The sequence below is a fragment of the Lithobates pipiens genome, unplaced genomic scaffold (assembly GCF_037356315.1).
Source record: "Lithobates pipiens isolate NorthernLeopardFrog02 unplaced genomic scaffold, aLitPip1_a1.2 Scaffold_25, whole genome shotgun sequence".
NCBI classification, from domain to species: domain Eukaryota; kingdom Metazoa; phylum Chordata; class Amphibia; order Anura; family Ranidae; genus Lithobates; species Lithobates pipiens.
This window is the reverse complement of record NW_027507787.1, coordinates 44,635,883-44,647,674: the sequence shown is the minus strand read 5'-3', so window position 1 is coordinate 44,647,674 and position 11,792 is coordinate 44,635,883. Positions and strand designations below refer to the sequence as shown.

The 11,792-nt window shown below is 50.6% G+C and overlaps 1 long non-coding RNA gene across 1 annotated transcript; it reads right to left on the bottom strand.

Annotated features, from left to right (window-relative positions):
• Positions 1-2,435: 2,435 nt before the first annotated feature.
• LOC143930245 (uncharacterized) lies at positions 2,436-11,118 on the bottom strand. Its single transcript, XR_013262734.1, has 3 exons — positions 10,975-11,118; positions 2,852-3,093; positions 2,436-2,728 (listed from the first exon to the last, which is right to left on the bottom strand). It is a non-coding gene; the product is annotated as an uncharacterized LOC143930245 (long non-coding RNA).
• Positions 11,119-11,792: the final 674 nt, after the last annotated feature.

Below are 11,792 nucleotides of genomic sequence, written 5' to 3'. Positions count from 1 at the left end.
AGCCTTATTATAGACTCTCCTATAGGTAAAAGTACCAAAATTGATTATACAACCACTTTAATAAAGGTTAAACCACCTGATCAGCCAGCGGGTGATATAAGTTAGGCTTTAGGTTCAGATGGGGTCTGCGTGGGCCCAGGCAGCGTCAGGTTAGTGCCAGTAATGCTAACACCCACGCACACAGCATAACCTCCCTTAGTAGTATAGTATCTGAAAGGATCAATATCTGATCTCCCCAGCAGTTTAGAGTTCCCAAAAACGCAGTGTTAGCGGGATCAGCCCAGATACCTGTTAGCACCTGCATTTTGCCCCTCCGCCCAGCCCACCCAAGTGCAGTATCTATCAATCGATCACTGTCACTTACAAAACACTAAACACATAACTGCAGTGTTCGCAGAGTCAGGCCTGATCCCTGCATCGCTAACAGTTTTTTGGTAGCGTTTTGATACAGTCGCTGACAGTAAGGAGCTTTTTTTGCCTGTGAGTCTCACTAGTGTACCAGTAAATTTAGAGCCCAAAATGGCAAATCGAAGGTACAGTGGTGAAGAGGAGGAATAATTAGAATGTTTTTGTTACTTCCCTTCATGCAGACGCAACGGTCCAAATTACTACGGCGACTGGTATTGTGGAGGAACCCCTCTGTGTCCACAAATATAACCAAAATATGGGAGGGGTGGACCTCAACGACCAGTTGTTGGCGCCGTACCTAGTTGCCTGTAAGGCCAGGCGCTGGTACAAAAAATTGTCTGTTTATTTATTTCAATTGGCTTTGCTGAACGCTCATGTGCTATACAGAGCTTCAGGATGGACTGGATCCTTCCTTAAATTCCAGGAAGAAAGAAATCGTCAGAGCCCTTTCCAGACGGGGCTCCACCTCACCTTCCCAATCCAAATGCAGTAAGCCGGCTGCATGAGAGGCATTTTCCTTATGTCCTCCCAAGTACCCCTACCCAACGAGCCCCCCAAAGAAAATTTTGTGTCTGTAGAAAGCGTGAATATAGGCGTGATACCCGTTATTATTGTCCCTCCTGTCCTGACAATCCTTGTCTTTGCGTTGGTGAATTTTTTGAGCGCTACCATTCACTAGTGGAGTTTTACCGTAGAGAACAGTACTGCACAGACTAGGCACACTTTCACAGGGTCTCCATCGCATTTTGAGAGACTCAAACCGTTTACAGTTACAAATAAAAGTGTAAAAAATACACAAAAAAATATAAAATAAAAAAACCAAATTGTTGTCAGTAGAAAGAATAGTGGGCCATCATTGGTTTTAGAGGGAGCAATAGTGACCTATTATTGGAGTCAGTGGGAGGAATTGTGACCCATCATCGGTTCCAGTGGGAGGATCCTATTATTTGTGTCAGTGGAAAGAATAGTGATCAAAAATTGGTGTAAGTGAAAGGGATGTTGACCCATCAGTGGTGTCAATGTAAAGAATAGTGAGCCAACATTGGTGTCCGGGGGATCAATAGTGACCCATCTAAGGGCACAAAGTTGTCACTAAATGATATATTGCTCACATATGCATGGGCATATGTGGAATTACACCCCAAAATAAATTCTGCTGCTTCTCGCAAGTACGGGGATACCACACACGTGGGACTTTTTGGGAGCCTAGCCGCGTATGGGGCCCCAAAAACCAATCACCACCTTCAGGATTTCTAAGGGCGTAAATTTTTGATTTCACTCCTCACTACCTATCACAGTTTTGAAGGCCATAAAATGCCAAGATGCCCCCCCAATGACCCCGTTTTGGAAAGTAGACACCCCAAGCTTTTTGCTGAGAGGCACGGCGAGTATTTTGCAGCTCTCATTTGTTTTTGAAAATGAAGAAAGAAAAGAAAAATTTAATTTTTTTTCTCGTACATCACGGGACACAGAGTCTCAGTAATCACTGATGGGTTATATAGGGTATCGTTAGGTGATTGGACACTGGCACACCCTAGACAGGAAGTTCAATCCCCCATATAACCCCTCCACTTATTGAGAGTACCTCAGTTTTTCTGCCGGTGTCTTAGGTGTTGGTCACGAGTAAAGATGTGCTGTGCTGAGCTCCACTGGAATATCCTACACTGGGGCAAGCCGTGCAACCGAATCCATTCAAAGTGTCTTTTCCAGGCCGAATTGGATGGTACCCGGGCCTCATGTCCGAACAAACAAGGTTTTACCTGTAACCCCTGAAGAGTTGGTATACCACAACGAAACGCGGCAGGCTTACATAGATGCCTGATGTCCATACAGATGATTTTATGTCTCTTATTTTGTTTTACTCTAGACTTTCCAACATCAATAAAAATCGAAAAACTGGAGGTGTCATAGGTACTTCACTTTCTTTTAAAGCCTACATCTCAAAAACGTAGAGGTTCTACCAAAAAGCAAATCCCCTCAAAATGGCAAGACTTTTCAGGCATAGACTGTGAGACTTACAATGTACATATAAAATCATACAATCACTTTATTATAACAATTTATCAAAAAGTATACACATAATAAAAAAGATACACAAATGTATTTTCAGGTATGCAACCTAGTTACATCCAAACTTATTCAAAAATGAAAACAATTATTTTCAATGTATATACAGGTGTGACATATCTATAACATAATCACATATGCACAACCAACTGAATCAATAATCTGCATATGATATGTCCTACGTGTTTACGGAGTTTTCTCCTTCCTCAGGCATCCATCATTTATGCAGGTCTATGTTATTCGAAGTTTTGATCTACAATGATAAATAAGAACACGTGTACATGTATATAGACATTGTTGGTGTAGGAGAGAGAAAAAAAAATAAAAAAAAGAGGGGAAGGGGTAAAAAGGGGATTATGTACCTAATCATACTCACATGCATAGAAGTATGTTCCAAATAAGGTCATAGCATGACCAATTAATGTGAACCTTCAAACCAATTTGGTTGTACAAGTAGCAAAGACAGAGAGGCAGAACGCACAGAAGGGCAGAGTTAGGGACGAAGACGACACCTTCTCCCCTCTCTCCTAGGCCAATACACTGTGTGGAGCGATGAAAGATGTGTTTAAGGGTCCCCCAAAGACACGAACCGGGACCGCTTAGATAGGCAGCTGGAATCTATAAGGGAGGGGGGAAGAAAAGTTGTACAGCAAGATAAGGGATTTTTTTAACCAAATTGGATGGTACCCGGGCCTCGTGTCCGAAGAAACAAGGATTTACCTGTAACCCCTGAAGAGTTGGTATAACCCAACGAAACGCGTCGGGCTTACATAGATGCATGATGTCCATACAGATGATTTTATGTCTCTTATTTTGTTTTACTCTAGACTTTCCAACATCATTCTGCCCTTCCAGTGGCCCATGTTGTGCAGGACTTGTTTTTACTTTATGATATGCAAAGTACCATGGCGCCAATATTTATATGTGGTTTTCAGCATGCCCAGCGTGTATGCGATTCTGTGCATGCATTTTTGTGTTATTCAGTATGTTATACATGATCTCACACAGTATAATAAAATGTTCTTTGCTGAGACTGCTTTTTGATATACATCTCTCATTCCAAAACTCCCCTTTTTTGTCGGCACCCACAAAAGCAACACTGTGTTTCATGTCCCACGTTTACTTTATATACTGATTGACCTCATTTAAAGTCCCGCTGACCGCTTTCCCTTTTCTTTGTCTAAATTTTGGGATGGAGGCCAATTACTTTTGGTGCCTTGGACCCCATCATTCTTTATACCTATTCAAGATGGCCACCATGACCTCTGGCCAGACCGCGCATTCGCGGCACTACAACCTATGTGGCCCGCCCCACTCGCCAAGCTGGCTACTGACGTCCGCGCATGCGCAGAGCGGGCAGGAAGACGCTGAGGGACTCAGAAAAGCCAGTGTAAGGGGGGCTGCCCACTATAGTAGCCAGGAATGAAGGTACAATATCACAAGGAGGGGAAGGAAGAAAGCAAAAAAAGAGGGGAACGCAAAGAAAGGAAAGCGAGAGAGAATGGATGACAGGAGGGAGAAATGGAAGTCTAAGGGAAATAGATATAGCTTCTTTCTCTGCTGCAGACTTGAGCAAATTGCAGTATATTAATGCAAATAAGAGCTCTTAGTTACGAGACAACTGCAGTCCCAAAAGACCCACAGAAGGGACTGCCTATCTTATCAGTGCATTTAGCTGCCCACGAATAAGGACTGCACCTGGGAAAGGCTTGAACCCAGCTGGAAGATGCCAACTGCAGAGGTAAGGGACATTCAACCACCATTCACTGACCGTGCGGTATGAGGGAAAAAAGGAGAATGCTGGGAGTGCACTAATCCTTTTCTTTTATAATATTCACTGGTCCTGAGGGAGGAGCCAAGGCGGAGCTTGTCACAGGTATGCTGAAATGGAGGCACCAGGAAAGATCATTTGTGTCCTGGAGCTAACTTTGCTGGCACTGACCCTGGAACTATCCAAGCACACTCAAATGGGAGGTCAATTAGCCACAGCTCAAGAAAGCCCAAGTAACCTCTAGAGCAGCCATTCTCAACCAGGGTTGGCTAGGGGTTCCTTGAGCTGTGGCTAAGCTCCTATCTGATGGTGCCTGCATATTTCCAGGTTGCACACCACCTGGTAGAGACAGTGGTATGACTGCAAGGCTGCTGTAAGAGGAGCCTTCGAACACCACCAATGTAAGGGGGCATTTTCCCAATGACCCCTAATGGACTAATCTTACCAGGGGTTCTCTGAGATTTTCTATCTCAAGATTTGTTCAAGGATTAAAAGGTTGAGAATAGCTAATCTAAGGAAAACCCTGCTTGTGAATGCTTGCACTTGATTGCAATACTATAGTGCTACCGTATAGTCAACCTGTGGAAAATCTCATTGCTACACATGTTCTTTACATTCAGGGTGACCTGGCCCTTGCTTGACCCAGAGGGAAGCTAGTCCTCTTCTGAGAGACCCAAAACAGATCATTTTACAAAGGCTCACCCAAAGTCCTTAAAGCGGAGGTCCACCCTAAAATGGACCTTCCTCTCATCGGAATCCTCCCCCCCTCCGGCGCCACAATTGGCACCTTTCAGGGGGGAGGGGGGTGCAGTTACCTGGATAATCCAGGTATCTGCACCCACTTCCGGGATAGCTCTCTGCGGAAAGGGGCGTAGATTACGCCCCTTTCCGCAAGTGCCCGCCCCCTTCCGCAAGTGCCCCGCTGCCTGCTGGGAAACACACAGATCCCAGAGGCAGCGGGGACCGTCCTTATTGCGCAGCGCAACTCGCGCATGCGCAGTAGGGAACCGGGAAATGAAGCCGAAAGGCTCCATTTCCTGATTCCCATACCCAAGATGGCGGCGGCAGCACCCGAGTGACGATCTACAGATCGGCTTCGGGTGTCGACATCGCAGGCGCGCTGGACAGGTAAGTGTCACTATTTTAAAAGTCAGCAGCTGCAGTATTTGTAGCTGCTGGCTTTTAAAAAAAAAAAAAAAAAAAAACGCGGAGTCCCGGTGGACTCCCGCTTTAACATGATTGCTGTTTGTGGTCTAGCCCAATGCCTAATGCCTGAGCATACGGCTTTTTTTCTCAGGCATTTTTGCCCCCTTTATTTTCACCTGGTGACCCTGTAACATATCCTGTCCTAGAGTGACAATGCTTAACTCAATGTACTATATCCATGGAGAAGCCATGTTGTCAGTCTAATGCCCCATACACACTATCAGATTTTCTGCTGATTTTTTTCCTTCAGATTTACCAAAACTATGTAGTGGAAGGGCCTGCCTGATTGCATACAAATTGAAACTCCTAAGGTTTGACCTCATATTATATGGTTTTGGTTTTTATCTGTGTTGCAACCCGCCATTTCACACAGGCAAAACCGCCCTGCAACACAGCAAAACCGGACCATCAGCACACTGTAAAGCCGCCCACAACAGCGAGGCACAATGTGAGAACTACGGTCCCCCCCCCCCCACTGTTTGTATAGGCTTCAATTGTGGCCCTGAAATGGTATCTCCCATCAAGGGATGCCTCCTATGATGTGCGCTTGCGCCCTGGTCACATCACTCCAGCTGATCGGCATATCAGCTGAAGTGCCGCTCCGTCCTGCGCATGCACGGGCACTATTCGATGGGGGGCACTTCTTGACAGAACACTGGCAGCAGGAAATGTGGATAGGGGGCAGTAATCACACTGTGTGTGTGTACACTCCAATGTCATCTAAGAGCGATCCTGTCTAATGTGCTGGAGGGGCGCTGTAGTGACAGGAGAGGATGAGGAGGGGAAGGTCACAGGGAAATTGTACACAATGAAGGGGGGGTAATAGTTTGTACTTTGGATGTTTGTGGAGAAGGGGGGTGGGCATTTATCTGTGCTGAGAAGTGTAATCAGGATGGGGGGGGTGTATTTGCTAGAAGGAGGAATGGGGAGGAATATGAGCTAGGACAGTTTTGGGGGGTTTGAGCCGTGACAGGGAATGTTTTCTCTAAGGGTGTGGGAATTTCTGCTAAGAGGGGGGAATTTGTGCTTTGGGAGATTTGGGTAGGGAGGAAGAATTTGTGCTAGAAAAAGGGTAATTTGGAGGGGGTTGTTGATTTGTGGGGGAAATTGTTATACAAGGAGGAATGGGTGGATTTGCTCTTGAAGTAGTGATTTAGGGGATTTTTTTTTTGCTGGGGGGGGATTTGTTAGGAGGCGGGGTTGGGAGGATTTGTGTTAGGAGGCGGGGTTGGGAGGATTTGTGTTAGGAGGCGAGGTTGGGAGGATTTGTGTTAGGAGGCGAGGTTGGGAGGATTTGTGTTAGGAGGCGGGGTTGGGAGGATTTGTGTTAGGAGGCGGGGTTAAGGGAGGATTTGTGTTAGGAGGCGGGGCTGAGGGAGAATTTGTGTTAGGAGGCGGGGTTGAGGGAGAATTTGTGTTAGGAGGCGGGGTTGAGGGAGGATTTGTGCTGGGAGAATGGATTGGGGAGGATTGTTGCTAGAAGGGTAGATTGCAAGGATTTTTGCAAGGAGGAGGGATTGGATGGATTTGTGCTAGAAAAAGTGATTTGGGGGATTTGTTCTAGGAGGAGGGATTGGTGGGAGGATTTGTGCTAGGATAGGGAATTGGGGGAGTAGTTTTCTGCTGGGGGGAGATTTGGGTAGGGAGGAAGAATTTGTTCCCAGGAAAAGGGTAATTTGGATAGGGTTTGGGATTTGGGGGACGATTGGGGGGGGGATTTGTGCTGGTATAGGGAATTGGGGGAGTAGAGTTCTGCTAGGAGGGGGGATTGGGGGCATAATAACTGTGTAGTGGATACTCCAACTTTGAATTAGATGTAATGTTGAAAAGTGACCCGTTGCTGCAGGCACTTTATCGGTATCTAATGTGATTGGTAGATATATGGAATGGCGGGGCTGCGCTGCTGTAGTGATTGCCAAATTAATTTATGCAACAAAGCTAACATGACATTGATGTGCAAGGATGTAAATAATGGCGATTTAAATAATGTGACATTGAGCAAATAAATATCGAAAACGTGAGAATTCATATAATAATACAATCCATGCCACTTTAGGTGCTGATAACACTGCAATAAATATTTGAAAAAGAAGGGGCAAATACCGCAAATGAATCTATAAAATACGGAGGCATTCATCTGTCAATGTGCAGTGATTTCTATGGAGACAGCAGAATATTAATAGTGATTTATAAACATAAGGCTCCAAAGTAAAGAGGGAGATTGAAAATCTGAGGCTACTTTCACACTGGAGGCGTTTTTCAGGGGCTAAAGGGTTAAAAAATAGCGGCTGTAAATCGCCTGAACCCCCCCCCAGTATGAGAGCCCCGAGTGCTTTCACACCGGGGCGGTGCGCTGGCGGGACTGGAAAGAAAGTCCTGCAAGCCGCATCTTTGGGGCGTTGTGGGAGCGGTGAATACATCGCTCCTAAAACGCCCCTACCATTAAAATCAATGGTCAGCGCTGCCGATGCACCTGCAAAGCGTTTCGGCAGTGGCGCCTTTAACCCTTTTCTGGCCGCTAGTGTGGGTTGAAAGCGCCACTAAAATGACGGTAAAGCGCAGCATTACTGCCGACAACCCCCCGCCCCCACCAAAATAATAGTGTGTCCCTTTAGTGTTGTAGGAGGGACGGGGGGAGATTTGAGCTGGGAGGGGGGCCGGTCAGATGGGGGGAAGGAGCCACTGTCATATAAGAAGTTGGGAACCCCTGTCGTGCAGAGTGTGGGGGGGCCCCTGTCCTGCAGGGTGTCAGGGGGCCCCCTGTCATGCATGGTGTCGAGGCCCCTGTCATATAGGGTGTCGGGGCCCCTGTCCTGCAGGGTGTCGGGCCCCTGTCATGTAGTGTATCAGGGGCCCCTATCCTGCTGGCCGTTGGGGCCCGTCATGCAGTGTATCAAAGCCCCTGTCATGCAGGGTGTGGGGGGGGGGCCCTGTCATGCAGGGTGTGGGAACCCTGTCATGCAGGGTGTGGGGGCCCCTGTCATGCAGGGTATTGGGGGCCCCTGTCATGAAGGGTATTGGGGGCCCTTCTCCTGCAGGGTGCTGGGGGCCCATGTCATGCATTTTGTTGGGGCCCCTGTCATGTAGGGTGTGGGGGGCCCCTGTCCTGCAGGGTGTTGGGGCCCGTCATGCAGTGTATCAGGGCCCCTGTCATACAGGCCAGCGCTGCGGATGCACCTGCAAAGCGTTTCGGCAGTGGCACCTTTAACCCTTTTCTGGCCGCTAGTGTGGGTTGAAAGCGCCACTAAAATGACGGTAAAGCGCAGCTTTACTGCCGACAACCCCCCCGCCCCCACCAAAATAATAGTGTGTCCCTTTAGTGTTGTAGGAGGGATGGGGGGGATTTGTGCTGGGAGGGGGGCCGGTCAGGTGGGGGGAAGGAGCAGGTGGGGGAAGGAGCCACTGTCATATAAGAAGTTGGGAACCCCTGTCATGCAGGGTGTCGGGGGGGCCCCTGTCCTGCAGGGTGTTGGGGCCCCTGTCATATAGGGTGTGGAGGGCCCCTGTCATGCATGGTGTCGGAGCCCCTGTCATATAGGGTGTGGGGGGCCCTTGGTATGCAGTGTATTGGGGCCCCTGTCATGCAGGGTGTTGGGAGGCCCCTGTCCTGCACGGTGTCGGAGGGGCCATGTCATGCAGGGTGTTGGGACCCCTGTCATGTAGGGAGTTGGGACCCCTGTCATGCAGGGTGTCGAGGCCCCTGTCATGTAGTGTGTGGGGGGCCCCTGTCATCTAGTGTATCAGGGGCCCCTGTCCTGCTGGGTGTTGGGGCGCGTCATGCAGTGTATCAAAGTCCCTGTCATGCAGGGTGTGGGGGGGCCCTGTCATGCAGGGTGTGGGGGGGCCCTGTCATGCAGGGTATTGGGGGGCCCCTCTCCTGCAGGGTGTCGGGGACCCCTGTCATGTAGGGTGTGGGGACCCCTGTCATGTAGGGTGTGGGGGCCCCTGTCATGCATTGTGTCCGGGCCCCTGTCATGTAGGGTGTGGGGGGCCACTGTCATGTAGGGTGTGGGGGGCCCCCTGTACTGCAGGGTGTTGGGGCCCGTCATGCAGTGTATCAGGGCCCCTGTCATGCAGGATGTGGGGGGCCCCTGTCCTGCAGGGTGTCATGTAGGGTGGGGGCCCATGTCATGTAGGGTGTGGGGGGCCCCTGTCATGTAGTATATCGGGGTCCCTGTCATGCAGGGTGTGGGTTACCCCTGTCATGTAGGGTGGGGGCCCCTGTCATGTAGGGTGTGGGGGGGTCGCTGTCATGCAGGGTGTGGGGGGCCCCTGTCATGCAGGGTGTGGGGGCCCCATGTCATGCAGGGTATCGGGGGGCCCCATGTCATGCAGGGTATCGGGGGGCCCCTGTCATGCAGGGTATCGGGGGGCCCCTGTCATGCAGGATGTCATGTAGGGTGGGGGCCCCTGTGATGTAGGGTGTGGGGGTCCTTGTCATGTAGTGTATCGGGGGCCTTTGTCCTGCAGGGTGTTGGGGCCTATCATGCAGTGTATCAGGGCCCCTGTCATGCAGGGTGTGGGGGGCCCCTGTCATGTAGTATATCGGGGCTCCTGTCATGCAGGGTGTGGGTTACCCCTGTCATGTAGGGTGTGGGAGGTCCCTGTCATGTAGTGTATCGGGGCCCCTGTCATGCAGGGTGTGGAGGGCCCCTGTCATGTAGTATATCGGAGCCCCTGTCCTGCAGGGTGTCAGGGGCCCCTGTCGTGCAGGGTGTGGGGGGCCCCTGTCATGCAGGGTGTTGGGGCCCCTGTCATGCAGTGTATCGGGTCCCCTGTTGTGCAGGGTGTGGGGGCCCCTGTCATGTAGTGTATCGGGGCCCGTCATGCAGGGTGTCAGCTGCCCCTGTCCTGCAGGGTGTTGGGGCCCCTGTCGTGCAGGGGGTGTGGAGGCCCCCTGTCGTGCAGTGTATCGGGGGCCCCTGTTGTGCAGGGTGTGGGAGGGCCCCTGACGTGCAGGGTGTGGGGGCCCCTGTCGTGCAGTTTATTAGGGGCCCTGGTCATGTAGGGTGTGGGGGGCCCCTGTCATGTAGTGTATCGGGGGGGCCCTGTCATGTAGGGTGTGGGGGCCCCTGTCCTGCAGGGTGTCGGGCCCCAGTCATGTAGTATATCAGGGCCCTTGTCATGCAGGGTGTGGGGAGGCCACTGTCGTTCAGGGTGTGGGGAGGCCACTGTCGTTCAGGGTGTTGGGGCCCCTGTCATGTAGGGTGTGGGGGGGCCCCTGTCATGTAGTGTATCAGGGGATGGAGGCCCCTGTCATGTAGTGTATGGGGGGGCCCTGTCATGTAGTGTATGGAGGAGGGGGGCCTGTCCTGCAGTGTATCGGGGGCCCCTGTCATGTAGCGTATCAGGGGCCCCTGGGATCAGCTCTGCTCCTCAGTGTGGACAGTGATTTCTGTTTCCTCAGAGCAGAAAGGAGAAGAGTAAACACACACAGACCATTACACAAGCCGGTCCCGCCCACACATCCCGGCACTGGACCCGCCCCCTGGTCAGCTGACATCAGTCCTAATCACACTTACTAGTTGTCCGATAGAGGTGCGATGAAGAAGCTGAGGGTGTAGATTTTACCACCGGAAGGCGCTGTGTCAGGTCTCACTCCCTCCTCCAGGAACCACCTACAAAATGGCGCCGGTAAGCCTGCGCGCGCTAACCGCCCGTTCCCTTAAGCCAATCAGATGCCGCTGCGTGACGCACGCTCTGGCTGATATCTCCGCTGTACGGAGACAGATAGCTGCAGAGAGGATTCAGCTTTATCCTCCCTCCAGCCTGCAGGGGGCAATAGAGCGCCATTGTGTAGTGAGGGAAGGCTGCCCGTTCTTCCCCTCCTCTATGCCTTTCTCACATAACTGCAGGGAGGAAGGAAACGACGATTCACAGTGTCTGGAGGTGCAGAGGGGTCTGTGCTGATTGATTATCAGTGCAGCCCCACCAAGAAAGCCCACACTGGACCACCAGGGATTGTCACCAGCAGGTATACCACCCGAGACCACCAGGGATGCCAATCAGTGCCCACAATGGGCATCACTGATTGGCAGCCATTGTTTGGCACCTTATCAGTGCTTGTCAGGGTAGCCCCATCAGTGCCACCTATGTATACCCATCAGTGCCCATCATCGGTGCCACCCCATCTGTGCCGCCTATCAGTGCCCATCCATGCCGCCTTTCAGTGCCACCTATGTAAACCCATCAGTGCTGCATATCAGTGGCCATCATCAGTGCCACCTTATTAGTGCTCGTTAGTGCAGCCCCATCAGTGCCCACCAGTGAAGGAGAAAACATACTTATTTCCAAAGTTTTTTTCTTTCAAAGTTTTCGTTTTTTTTTTTTTTTTTTTGTT